The sequence below is a fragment of the Zalophus californianus genome, chromosome 4, assembly GCF_009762305.2.
Source record: "Zalophus californianus isolate mZalCal1 chromosome 4, mZalCal1.pri.v2, whole genome shotgun sequence".
NCBI lineage: Eukaryota > Metazoa > Chordata > Mammalia > Carnivora > Otariidae > Zalophus > Zalophus californianus.
In genome coordinates this window covers 100,040,880-100,053,059 of record NC_045598.1, presented here as the reverse complement: position 1 = coordinate 100,053,059, position 12,180 = coordinate 100,040,880, and the positions used below count along the sequence as shown (strand labels likewise).

General features: G+C 33.4%; 1 long non-coding RNA gene across 1 annotated transcript in view; it reads right to left on the bottom strand.

The window, feature by feature from the left end:
- LOC113913233 overlaps window positions 1-11,317 on the bottom strand; it is an 85,830-nt gene extending 74,513 nt beyond the window's left edge. The window contains exon 1 of the long non-coding RNA XR_003517127.1: window positions 11,195-11,317. This is a non-coding gene — a long non-coding RNA (uncharacterized LOC113913233). The remainder of the gene's footprint in view (window positions 1-11,194) is intronic.
- Window positions 11,318-12,180: the final 863 nt, after the last annotated feature.

Below are 12,180 nucleotides of genomic sequence, written 5' to 3'. Positions count from 1 at the left end.
TATCTCTATCTCTATCTATTTATCTGTCATCTATAGAGAGTTAATACCCACAACATATAAAGAACATCTACAAATCAAATACTATATATATTCTGATTAAAAATGGGCAAAGGACCTAAATAGACATTTCTCTAAAGGATATATACATATGGCCAACGAGCATATGAAAAGATACTTAACATTACTAATCATTAGGAAAATGTAAATCAAAATCACAATGTGATTTTGTCTCACATCCATTAGAATAGGTACTATTAAAAAAAAAAAGAAAATAACAAGGGTTGGTGAGGATATGGAGAAATTGCAACTCTTGTGCATCATTGGTAGGAATGTAAGATGGTGCAGCCACTATGGAAAACAGTAAGGCAGTTCCTCAAAAAATTAAAAATAGAATTGCCATGTAATCCAGAAATTTCACTTCTTCAGTATATATCCAAAAGAATTGAAAGCAGTTTCCCAAATAGATATCTGAACACTCATGTTCATATAGCAGTATTATTTACAATAACCAAATATCCATGCACAGATAAATGGATAAACAAAATGTAGCACATATAATATGATGGAATATTAAAAAGGAAGGAAACTGACACATGATACAACATGGATAAGCCTTAAAGACATTATACTAAGTGAAATAAGCTAATCACAAAAAAAAAAACAAATACTGTGTGATTCCATTTATATGAAGTATCTAAAGTAGTCAAATTCATAGAATCAGAGGGTAGAATGATGTTTATCAGGGGCTCCTGGAAGAGAGGAATGGGTAGTTGTTTAATTAGTATAGAGTGTCAGTTTTGTATGGTGAAAAAGTTCTGGAAATTGGTTGCACAACAGTGTGAAGATACTTAACACTACTGAACTGTACATTTAAAAACAGTTAAGACTGTATATTTTATGTATTTTACCACATAAAAAATTTTTATGAATATAGTTAAGCTAATAAAATTTGTAGTGGCCCAAAGGTAAAATAAAACCAAAATTATAACCTGAGATATCATTTCTCACCTATAGCATTGTCAAAAATGAAAAAAGCATGACAATACATTCTGTTCTCAAGGCTTTGGGGAAACAAGAATAATTACATATTGTGGATAGGAATGCAAATTGGCATTTACCTTTTTGGCAGGAAGTTTAGAAATAACTAACACAACTAAGTTATGTGTTTATCTTTTGACTCAATAATTTCATGTCTAGAAATTTACCTTAAAGTTTCCCTCCAACAATATCAAGATAAATTTGCACATTAGAACTTTGTTTATAATTGCAAAATGTTGGATATACTCTAAATTCCTAAATACAGGAGAGTAGTAGAATAAACTATGGTATATCTGCATATTATACATTATAACTTATACATGCAATGTTTTATATAACATATATATATGGGGGAAGGTATTTTCCCACACATAAGATTTAAGATTCTGGACCTAGTGTACAAATGTTTCACTAGCTTTTCTATTTGTTGCCATGTCACTGTCCATATTTTTCTGCTATCAGTACTATATATATATAGATGTGCTAATCTTACCAGTATTGAGTATTATAATGATAATTTGAAGAATCTAGCTTCATATATGTAAAATGACACCATCAGTTTGCTTTGATTTACACTACTCTAGTTAATATAAAGGATAAGCAATTTGTATATTTGTTTTCTATTTGTGCTCATCTGTGGAAATTTGGAAGTCTAAGAAAAAAGAGTCACCAAAAAATAATATGGCTTCAACAAGTCATTCATGTATCTATCATCAAGATGATCACTTTAGAAGAATTACTGAATGTATTATTATTATTATTAATGAATAATGGCATACCCAGTATGCTTGACACACCATCCTCTATATAACAAATTGTCAGTAATAGTCATTAAGTAAAATGAATAATAATGGTAAAAAAAAAAACAGGAGAGATTTTTTTTTTCAGATATCTTACAGACCTTACGATTTCATTTCTACCAGGTTTAAAGCAGTTGTAAGGTTGGATATTCATTTTTTGTCCCAATATCCACAGTCTACAGCCAAAACAAAATAATTATTTCAGTCTTGAAAAAACTGGCTTTTTTTTCAGCGTTTGGTAAAGATTTATAAAATCATGAAGTTGTCAAGTGTTGACTGCTTCCTATGCTCTTTTTTCCTTGTCTTTGAACTGCAGAGAATAGTCCGTATTTATTCTGAAAAGGTTCACTTCCTTTCTTTACCAGATTAACTTTTTTCATCTGGAAATAGTATTGACCAAGCAGGAATATCAAAATAGATTAAAATATCATTCACTGTCTTATCTTCATCAAAGTCTTGGCTTTACCCGTGCTATTTTCTTCTCCTTTTTATTTTTTTTAATCCTGTCAGTGTCTATGCTAACATTTCCTTTCTCTTCCTTGGTGTCAATGCTTATAGAGAATGATTCATTGTTGTCTTTCATCCTCGTGTTGTCTGAATCTTGTGTTGTTTCTAGGATCCATGCTTTGGATGTGTCAACTTGCACTCTTCACAATTTTCATAAACTCTATGCAATGTTGAAGGCATTACATATTTCAAAATGGATCCAGACATTGATACAATTGCCTCTTTTGCTTTTTAAAAAATTTTCTTTGTTGGGCTCCACTGGGTTGTTGCCCTTTCATGTTTGTATGGGTCTTTCACTTCACATTTCTTTACCAAATACAGAAAAATTATTAAATACTTTCTGGTTTCAGAACAATATTCCAAATGGCTGAAAGGTCCTTCAAGTTTCTATAGGACAAGAGTGAAGAATTTGATAGCTTTTATATCAATCTGGCAGTTTTAACTTAGGTGTTTTTGTCAATATCTTATGTAAAATATTTTTATGGAAATAATTATCTAAAAACTATGAATGAATTTTAATACAACCAGAATATCTTCAAAAGGGTCAATTTATATAATGACTGAATTGTACCACTAGAGCAATGTTTTATTTTCTAGATTTGTTTTTTGGCCTAAAAAAAAACAAATAGTGAACAATTTAAAAGGGAATACACTTAAAGTTTTTAACTGTTTTCCAAGATCATTTAAAAATTTTATGTATGAAATAAAATTTGCACTTTCCAAAGAAAAATATTACACCTCACAGTTTTCACTTTGTTCCACTGTTTAAATTTTAAACACAAATAATAATTCCATGTGGCCATATAGAATGACAAAATGGAAGTAATTCAAGTTCTGTATTTTCATTACCACAATCACAATGCTATCACTGTTTACTTCAAATCTACAGTTTAAGTGCAGGTATATATAGCATTATAAGAATTATAGATGAAATTGTACACAAAGTGCACTCAAATTATTCTGAATTTCATTAACTTATGCTTGGAATGAATGCATATATATACTTGAGTCTAACTGTGTTGGGGACCAAGTATGCAACTGGGAGTAATCCAAATTAACTTCTTTGTGGAATACAGTATTTATTAAAAATTAAGTAAAATATGTGCTTATTAGAAGCTTAAATATTCATTACAAAAAATCAATATTAACTGTAGCAATTGTTTAGAACTTAGACCAACAAAGAATTCTGGGGGAAGATGTATTTTATCACTGATGTTTTTTAAAATTTCCAGCACATAGTGATAATAAAAAAAAAGATGAACTTTGACTCAGTTTTATTTTGTTTATAATTATCCTCAAAAAGAGTACCCCCTCTTGGTTGCCCAACAAGGACTGCTTTCAATGCCCCATCTCAGATAGGCCACTATTAATGAATAATACTTTAACCACTTACTGGATTCATGTCTCTATTTCTTCACATATTATTTTCTGTCCCTGGTCTCTCTCTTACCCATGGAGGACTCCAGGTACACATATGTTAGACTTCTTGATATAGTTCCACAGGTCACCAAGGGTCTATTCATCTCCCAGAAAATTTTTTATTTCTGCTCTTCAACTTGGATGCTTCATCTTCAAGCTCACTGACTCTTTCATCATCTCCATTTTGTAATTAAGCCCAACTAGTACATTTCCTACATTTCAAGTATTGTATCTTTAAGTACTACTCCCTTCCTTTTTTATTTCTCTTCTAAGAATTTTGCCATTTTATCCATTATGAGAATATTTCATTTACTTTGTTAAGCATAATTATAAAAGTTCCTTTAAAATTCTTGTCTATTCTGACATCTAAGTCATCTCAGGATTGGTCTCCACTGATTGTCTTTCTCCTTGAGAGTTGGTCAGGTTTTCCTATTTCTTTCCATATTAACACATTTAAAAAAAATTTTTTTTCCACGTTAACAAATTTTATATTATATCATGGACATTGTGAATAATATGCTGTAGACACTAGATTCTTTTATATTCCTCTGAAGAGTGCTGATTTGGTGTGTGTGTGTGTGTGTGTGTGTGTGTGTGTGTGTGTGTGTGTGTGTGTGTGTGTGTGTTTTAGCAGATACTTGACTTTACTGGACTTATATTGGAAACTGTCTCCCTGTGATGAGTGGCAACTTAAATAATCTCAGTTCTGTGATGTTAGTTTGAACAGTTTTTCCAAAATATGAGCGAGATACCATGAGGCATTAAGCGCTGATAGTGCCAAATTCAAACAAGAGTTCAGAAGCCCTGCTCTGGTGGATAAAGCCAGAAGAACCCTTGATCTATTGAATGACACTGGTGGTGGTAATAACTAGGTAACATTTAAGGTTATTACAATTTTAAATTATTGAGATTCAATGGATTTTTGCTTTCCACAGTACTAGTTTTAAGCTCCTTGAGCTTATCATTTAAATTTTTCTAAAAATTAAATTCCAATCACTTTTCATATCTTTACTACAATTACTCCTACCCCACAGAAAAACTCAAACTAATCTGGCATAGTCATCCCTCAGGTTTACTCCTGCCTCTATCCCTTTGCTTATTACTGTATCTTTAGTCTCTAATACTCTTCTTTATATTCTCTATCTACTGGCAATCCTACTTCATCCTTCATAGTTCAGATAAAATCCTACATCAGCCATTGTGTTTCTCTGATTACTTCCGTCCACAGTGAAATATACTTCAGTTCCATCATTTACTACCTCTATGAACCTCAGGTCTTCAAAAAGAGGTATTATTATCCCTAGTTTATAGGAGTGCTTTAAGGATTACAGATAATACTTTTAAAAGATTTATTGATTTATTTGAGAGAGAAAGAGAGTGCCCCCCACCCCCCCATTCATGTTGGGGAGGGGCAGAGGGAGAAATCCTAAGCAGACTCCCCACTGAGCTCTGAGCAGAGGCAGGCTCAATCTTAAAAACCATAAGATCATGAGTTGTATGCTTAACCTACTGAGCCATTTAGCTACCCCAGATTACAGATTATACTTTTAAAACAAAACATAATAATACAATTAAACAGAATTTACTTTGTGCTACACATTGTTCTATAGTCAAAAGGAGATCCAGGATTTAAACTCAGTTAGGCTCCAGAGCCTATATACATTCTCATAGTAAATATACTATGTTACTCAGCAAAAGATGGCATTCAATTCAATAGTTGCTATTATTATTTTTATCATGTATGGCTACTGAATTTCTCATGAATGCATTTCTTATTTTACTGAAAAAATTCTTAGCCCTTTGAGAACAGGGACATTGTCTTATATATATTTTTTTTACTTTTACAGTATTGTATTTGCATAGGATATGCTAATTATTTGTTGAATAAGTGAATACATGATGAACCATTTACAGAGAGATTATTTACCTCCTAGATTTTAAAATCACTGTTTTACCTCTCATAACATCCTTCTTGGAAAAAAACCAGAATATTCATACAGTGCCTGCTTCTAGATCAAATACAAATTCCCTCAAGAGATTGAACTTCAGTATTGTTATTGATTGTTTCTGTGCACTCCTGGAGATATCATTCTTAAGCACTATACCAGGTTTTGCATTCCTGGAGCCTTTCCCATCAGGATCTGTATTTAGTGGCTTCCTGTGGCTGCTAGGGAGAAGTTGAAACTCCAGTCCTGATCAGGGCAAGCAAAGATTCTAAAGGAAAATAAGGTTCTGATGCCCACAACAAATTCAATACTCTGGATTTCACTGAAGTATAAACTACTGAGCCAACAAACAAAATATGTGCAGCAAAAACTTGCTGCAAACTGACTGTTGGGGATTTTTTTTCTCACATTTTGGAATATTTAGGGCTGGCTGACTCGGCCTAATTGGACTAGCAGTATGAAGGAACTTCTGTGTAATATTTAGCATTTCCAGTGACTTAGGCGTTAAGTCTGGACATTTTGTTTCTTAAGAAACAGTTTTCTTTACACATCTGTCCCAATGATCCTGTCATCCTTGCTTCTCACCAGAAAATGTCTCAGTTCTGAACATCATCGGGCTATGTCTTTCATTCCCTAATGACATATTTGGGGACTTCCTTTTGTTACCTACTGGGGCTAAGCTGTGAATTCAGGGTCACAGGCCCAGTCCTTTAAGTGGGAAGTTAGAGTAATGTCTCCAAGGATCCTGTTTCTTCTCTCAGTCTGGGAATGGAATCAAGCCCCACAATTACCTTGTCAACCTTTTCTCCAAAAGCCAAACCAGTTTTCCACACTGTGCATTATATAAATATATCAAACTTATTCTTCTAAAATTATTGCATGTTGTTGGGCAGTTATCTGTATTTTCACAATAATTACAAACATAATTATATAATTATAATATAATAATTATAACCATATTTTTGCCTTTTAATTTTCTAATTTAAATATCATTTTCATACAATAGAATACACAGATATTGAGTTACAGGTACAAGAGAATTTTTCCTTTTTGATATATGTATTTTTAAAAACAGCTTTATTGAAATACAACTGGCATAAAATATAATCCAACAATTTAAAATGTACATTTCAATGAGTTTTGATAAATATATACAATCATGTAACCACCACAACAGTCGTGAAACAGAACAATTCCATTACCTCAAAGAGTTCTGTCATGCCCTTTTGCACTCATCCCCCTTCCTGCCAACCCTTGCTTCTGGAACCATTGATATAATTTCTAACACTATATTTTTGCCTTTTATAGAAATTGGTATAAATGGAATTATAATTAATTTAGCATAATGATTTTGATATTCACCCTCATTGTTTTTGTGTCAATAGATCATTCCTTGGTAGTTTGTTTATACATTAAGTATGAAATAGACATTTGAGTTGTTTCAAAGTTTTGAGTGTTATAAATAAAGCTGCAATGACTATATAAATATAAGTCTTTGTGTGAACATATGTTTTTGTTTTCTCTTGGGTAAATTCTTCAGTGAGACTGGTAGGTTGCATGGTAGGTGAATGTTTAACTTTTTAAGAAACCATAAAATTGTTTTCTAAATTGACCATACCACTCTGTAATCGCTCCGGAAACATATGAGGGTTCAAGCTGTTCCAACACATCCTTACTAACATTTAATATTGTTTGTTTTGTTAACTTTAGCAATTATAGTAGGTATGCAGTGTGTCATTGTGATTTTAATTTGTACTTTCTTAATAATTAATGACAATAAAAATTTTATATGTGCTTTTATGTCATTAATTTATCTTCTTTAAATGTCTATTCAAATTTCTTGTCCATTTCTTCAGTTGGGTTGTCTTATTATTTAGCTGTAAGAATTCTTTATATATTCTGGATACAAGAGAATTACTAGTTTTTCTATTTTGCAAATATTGTCTTCCTCTGTGGCTTACCTTTGCATTGTATTTGTAGTTTGAATTTTGATGAAATCCAATTCATCAATTTTTTTTTCTTTTACAGTTGGTGCTTTTGTATCCTATCTAAGAAATCTTTACTTAACCAAAGATCATAAGGATTTTCTTTTATGTTCTCTTCTAGCAGTGTTATAGTTTTAGCTGTTACATTTTGGTCACTGATCCATTTTGAGCTAATTTTTAAAATATATGGTATAAGGTAATGGTCTATGTTCATGTTTTTGCATACTGATATCCAATTGTTCCAACAATGGTCTGGTTAGCACAGGAAATTTCCTTGCCATTCATTGAGCTGCAACTGTACCTTCTCCAGTGAGATCTGAACTCTGGCTTTGCCCAGTGATTCTCCCCTCAAAGTGTGTTCTTATTTAGGAAGTTTCCCTTAGCCCTATAGTACTGTTTGGCGTTCTCTGTACATCTTATTCTATACATCTTATAGTTACACTTTTCTTATGGCCCATTATTTCTTTATACTAAACTAAAGCAGTAGACTAATATCAACCAGGAATTTTACCTACTTTGTTGGACTTGTTTTCTTTTTCCTGATAAATTCACCCTTTTGCCATTATGAGATTTCTCTTTATTTCTAGTAATACTACTTGTTTTTAATTGTATTTTGTATGATATTAATACATACAGGCCATATTTTTTATGTGTATTGATTAAATGATACATATTCTTCCATTGTATTACTTTCAAACTATTTCTGTCATGCTTAAAGTGTCTTACTTGTAAAGATATAGTCTGTCTTACTTTCTAATACAGTTATAAGTATGGTTGGTTTGTGTCTGCCATATTGCTATTTATTTTTTTAAGTTACAGCATTTGTTGGTTGCTACTGTTATTTCTTTTCTCTCCTTTTCAAACTTTTCTCTCCTTTTCGATCTTGTATGGATTGGGCATTTAAAAAAAATATTTAGTATCTCCTCTACTGGCTTTGAACTATATCTTTATGTTTTATTTTTTAAAGTGATTTCTGTAGAGTTTTGAAGCAATCACAATCAACTCTGAATTAATATTGTGTAACTCATGTATAATGTAAGACCCTTACAACAGTATTCTATAATTATCCTCCTCCCATTACCTGTGCTATTCTTATTTTACATTTTATGTTTTAATGTATTAAATCTCACAAAACATTATTATTTTTGCTTTAACCAGAGAATACTCTTCTGACAAATTAGGAAGTGAAAAAATATCTCTTATTCATCCACATATTTGCCATTCTCAGTATTCTACAGATCTCAGTTTCCATTTAGTTTCATTTTTCTTCACTCTGAGGAACTTCTATTAATAACTCTAATAGTGCAAGTCTCCTGGAAAAACTCCCTCCACTCTCTTTAACCAAAAATATCTTTACTTTGCTTTAATTTTGAGGAATATTTTCACTAGAGTTGAAATTCTGGGTTGATTCCTTTTTCCAGTACTTTAAAGATCTCATTACATTATCTTCTGGCTTCCATCATTTTTGATGAGAAGTTATTAGTAAGTCTTATTGTTCTTCTGTTATATGTGTCTTTTTCTCTGGTTGCTTTTAGGATCTTCTCTTTATCATTGGTTTAATAACTTTGTAATGTGTTTCTTTCTATATGACTCTTTATACTACTTGAAGTCCATTGACCTCCTTGGATCTATGGATTTATGTTTTCAACAATTTTGAAAAATATTCAACTATTATGTTTTAAAAATATTTTTTTCCTGTGTCAATCTCTCTTTCTTATTCTTCTGGCTCTCTAATTACAGATATGCTAAACTGTTTCATTTTGTCCCACAAGTCACTAAAGGCTCTAGAGGATCATCGTTCATTTTCTTATCAGCCTTTTTTTCTCTGTGTGTTTTGATTTGCCTAGTTTCCATTGCAATGTCTTCAAGTTCACTAATATTTTCTTCTGTAGTATCTAATATTATAGTAAACCCATTCAGCAAAATTTTCATTTTAGATATTATATTTTCTAGTTCTAAAATTTCCATTTGGTTATTTTTTAGTCCCCTTTTCTCTATTTAGATTCTTATTTGTTTCCTATTTATGATAAAGTTTTTCTTTTAAATCCATGTGCATGTTTATAATAGATATTTAGTCTCCATGTGTTAATTTCATCAATTCTCTCTCTTTATTGTTTTTTTCTTCTAGAGAGTGCTAATTTTAACTCTATTTGTGAAAGTACAAGAAATGGCTGCATCAGACAAGGATGGATCATCTCCAGAAGAGATGGGTCAAATTCTCTACCAAATTCCTGATATGGACGGTGCTTCTATCTCCTATTTTTCTGGGAGAGAGGAATGAAAGTTTAGATTACTACCAGGCCCTGATGCCAAAAGCTCCTTAAACCTAAACTTTTCTCCATAATAATGAGCTATAGAAGCAACCATTGGTATTATTTATCATTATACTTGACAAGAATATGCCTACTCTTGTAAGCACTTTAAAAAATTAGATCTGAAATCCTCCCAGTGGCTTTGCAAGTTGGGTATCTCATAAGCATGGTACCTTAATTTCTTTCGGACTTGCCAGTATCTGATGTAATCTCTCTTTTTACATACTTTTTTTAAATCCCTTTTATGGCAAATATCTCTTTCCTAATTTACCTTTCTTCTTTATTTATAAATTCTACCAAAAGAGAATTTATTCACCAGACTGTCCACTTCTCCATGGCACCCTTAGAATTAGAAATAAATTCCCTGAAAGTTTTATAATTTTAAAAATAAATTCAGAGATCAATATACCACCTTCTTTCTAATTTGGGGGAATAAAAACTACCTAAGATGCATTTAGTCTCTGGTGTCAACAACACTTTCCACACATTTCTACACAGCCAAGTGGCCACTTTAATCTAGGTCAATTATCATATAATTTTTATTTATAGAAAAAAAAGAGTTCCCTACCCATTAAATACATGTTTCTCTGTAAATATTTCTAAAGAACAGGGTACTTCTCACCCAGGGACTCCCATAGGATTAGAGTCTTACTTTGTTTTGTACCTGATCCTGTCTGATCAGATAAAGCTCAAGTGTCCACAACCCAGAGCTTCAACTCCCCCAGAAGGACTGCAGAAAGTGTGCATTTCAAATTATGCTCTTCTTGGCTGTGAAATCTTTCCCCCACGGTTGAGAGATTTTTAAGAAATTCTGACACACATGATTCAGTTGCTGCCTCAACCTTGACAAGTCCTAGAAGCTTCTAGGCCAGAGTCCATTCTGTTAGGTTAGCTCTTGCTTTGCAATGAGGTTAAGCCATTAGATATTCTAATGAGGGCCCAACTTGTACATTCTCACTAAAGATTAATTTGGCTTCCTTGCAACATCTGTGTTCTGCTGACTCCTATCTGTTCCCCAGGCTGCAGGGCCAAACACATCCATCATCATAGACAGGCCCTTGGAAGCCATCCCTTGCTGTTGCTTCCACATATCAAAGAATGAGTCAACTCAGGCAGGGAGACCCCTGGAATAGCCTGTCCCAGGGGCTCCCTCTCCTCAGAAGCCCTTCCCAGGTCTCCCCACTCACCTTTTGGGGCTGAATCTTATGAAGGCAACAATACAGATGAGTCCTTGAAAGCACAGCAAATGGAGCATGTTGAAAGGTGGCTTTACAGAGGCATTACAGCCACCCGGAATCTGGCATTTCTGCCATAGCTCCCTACCCAAAATAGCAACTGGTGAAACTTAACCTGAACACTGTTGTCAAAAACAAGTGTGAGTATTTTAGTTAATGTTTGGAAGCCATCCCATCTGTGAATGTGGGTTCACCCTGAGGCCCAGTGAGGGATTTCAAGAGCCTGGCTTTGTCCTAGGCTTTTGCCCTAAAGCTTTCCTCGCTTGTTGACAGAGTGCTGCAGGTGAGCAGGAACTGGTCCAAGTGTGCAGTTAAGAGAGGAGCTGAGAGAAATCCATAGGCACTGGCAGTCTTCAGAGTCACGGCTCCACACACACTGGGCACACACTCCTCAAAAAGGTTGTCTTCATGGGTATGGATGACTGCCCTGTGTTCAGTGTCCTTGTGGGTGCCCAGACTTCCAGAGGCAGAACTCTGACTTGACATCAACTCTGCATATTATAGATAGGCGCCCCACCACAGGTATAGGCAGCTGTGAAATAGATCCACCTGTGTAACATATAATCTACATGAAGAAATGCAATCAAAGATGATCCAGACCGTTTGGAGAGGTAGGAAGTTTCTTGATAACTGAGGTAGTCAAGCCTCAGCTGGTAGACTGTAAAATGAGGAAGTCATACAGAGGGTTCAAGCATTAGATGAGTCATTTTAAAATACTGTCTTTGAGGACTCTTCCACTCTGAAATTACATAGTCTATGAATTCTCCAGTCAGCAGCACATGCTAAGTTGATAGCACAGACATATACTACCTGCAAATGTGTGCATCAAGCCATTTACAAGTTTATACCATATATGTGCTTAGCTTTAGTGCCTCAGTTAAACAGAACAAACAAGCACAGAAGCCATTTATGCACATTTGCATAAATGCACTTGTTTG